Raw genomic sequence first — 2,404 nt, forward strand, 5'->3', positions numbered from 1 at the left:
AGGCAGATAATCGGGTCAGAAAAGTAGACGGGAACCCACTTTGAGGCCTAGTTAGGTCCTATATATCGTACTCACCTAGCCAGGCCATCACTCCACAACTAGCTACAGGAAATAGGCCTACTATGTTGATGTACCATTGATATACATTTGGAGCTCGAATTAATTTTATTAAGTCTATAAAAAGACTAACTGATAACAAAAAACGAACATTTGGAAAATGATCAGCATACAGTACAAAGAAGTTGACGGTAGAATAGATTGTTGTTGATAGCAACCAAAACAATAACACTAGAAATTAGACTAGGCCTTTTTGAGGGAGGAGATACACTTTTCAGGAATTCCTTACTGTACATTAGTACCCCAAATTAAAAACTTCAGATTCATGTACAGAAATAATAATTATATGTATGTAATAAATTGTGAAGTATTTAACTTTTCTATTTGACTTTCGTATTTATACATCATTGTTTTTAAATTTATAGACTTAAGCTAATGAAGACTGGAACAGAGGTTAGACCCATACTGCATAAAGGCAACTGGCGGTAGAATCGGTAGTGGAACACAAGATAAATATTTAATGAATATTATAAATCATTCGGCAAATGTGTTGGTTGTTTTCCAGCTTTTAAAATGTTGTATAGTTTTCATAATTCGAGCAATAACATTTGTATACAGTATTAAATAAATAAAAAATACTACTACAGTACATGAGATAAAATCTCCATAATTTTAATGTGTGAAGATTTACAGTACAGTAAAAAATGAGTTAATTACTAGTATATTTCATTGAATTTCTGCATTATTGTTGACAATTTATTTTCAACTATTAATTGATGTGTTGATTGTGGCATTACAGCAATAGCTTGTCTTCTGTGATTGTTAATCCATTTAAAGTGTCATAGTAAGAAATGTTCAAATAAATATTGTGAATGTTGCTACCACATTTTGTGTTGATTTCTTCACCATTTTCCACTACTTGCTCATATTGTTCATTCAAGTGTGTTAATACCTATTAAAAGAAAGACATTTTTTATTAAAATATGTACATAAAAAGTTTCATTGTGTGAGTGTTGGTTTGAACGTTATTGCTTTGGAAGAATTTTCAACATAACAGTACTAAGTACTGTAAAGTACACATTCCAAAAAATATTTAACTTAGATAATTTGGTCATTTTCTCTAAAATAATTACATTATTGGATGTACAGTATAGGCCTAGTTACAATTTTCACAAATTTATATTAGCATTAAAATCTAATTAATCATGAAGGAAAAACCAAGCACCATAATCTCTCCTGGCCCTGGTGGTGGCCTTATTTTTTATTTTTGGCAGCCATTCACAAGTTTTCGCTTTTTGAGTTTCGCTGCTCTTATGTATAATTTTTTTTAATCACAAATTCTACATAGAAAAGAAAATTAAATGTTTTAAAATGAATGAAAAATGATATGAATAATGATAAAGGACTATTATTATAGTATTATACTAAAAATAAGACGAGTTGGTGGTGTCAAAATTCACACTACTAAACCTTATTCTTTACTCCATGCTCACACTCACAGATGAATGTTATAGGCCTAATCCTATTTAAAGCTATAGGTTGGCAATAACTATTAATAAGGCTTACAAGTTGTATATATTAGTATTAGCTAGGCCTACAACTAGGCCTAGTACTACTAGACTAGCTACTACTACTACTACTAGGCCTACCTAGTCATAGCCAATAGATAGGGGATAGTACACTAGCCAGTACAGCTGTACTGGGCTAGCTAGGCCTCCTATATACTAACTAACAAAGCTGCACCATAGAAACTACAGTTCTTGCTTACTTACCAATCTGCTAGGGCCTAGCCATAGTCTTTTCTTCAAGATAGGAGTTGTTTTTTTTGTTGTTAAACTACATAACTTTCCCACATCGTCGTCTCGCCATATCACGTCGTATTTTTTTTGTGATGACCTAGAGGTCACATACACGCGCAAGAATCATACAATATGCATAATTCATAAGCTAATTCAGGTCAAGGGTTAAATTAAACCGGAAGCCAGCTGGCTGCCAGCCAACCGACTTCCGGTGGACTATTTTTTACTTTAAATTACGATTTTCTCAGGTAAATAATTTTTTTTTTCGATCAAATTTTATTTCAAAGTGAATAACTTTTATGTATCATTAAAATGGCCTATTCAACAAAAATATTTTAAAAAATTATTTGTTCAGGGGGACAATACATCTTTAATATACACTATTACTTTGCTATTTTATATAACCAGCGATTGATGCTGGCTGTTTTATGAAAATACTATCTTGTTGCTGTTGTTACGGGAATGATTATACTGCCTTGGCGAAGATCAACAACGGGGTAAGATCATAGGGCCACTGCAATGGAATAAGTCAGAAAAGTTGGCTGAAT

The 2,404-nt window shown here is 32.2% G+C and overlaps 1 long non-coding RNA gene across 1 annotated transcript; it reads right to left on the reverse strand.

Annotated features, from left to right (window-relative positions):
• Positions 1 to 708: 708 nt before the first annotated feature.
• On the reverse strand, positions 709 to 2,076 carry LOC144845501 (uncharacterized). The gene is made up of 3 exons (XR_013612552.1): positions 1,830 to 2,076; positions 1,283 to 1,397; positions 709 to 1,009 (listed from the first exon to the last, which is right to left on the reverse strand). It is a non-coding gene; the product is annotated as an uncharacterized LOC144845501 (long non-coding RNA).
• Positions 2,077 to 2,404: the final 328 nt, after the last annotated feature.

Source organism: Antedon bifida, chromosome 6, assembly GCF_963402885.1.
Source record: "Antedon bifida chromosome 6, ecAntBifi1.1, whole genome shotgun sequence".
Taxonomy (NCBI): Eukaryota; Metazoa; Echinodermata; class Crinoidea; order Comatulida; family Antedonidae; genus Antedon; species Antedon bifida.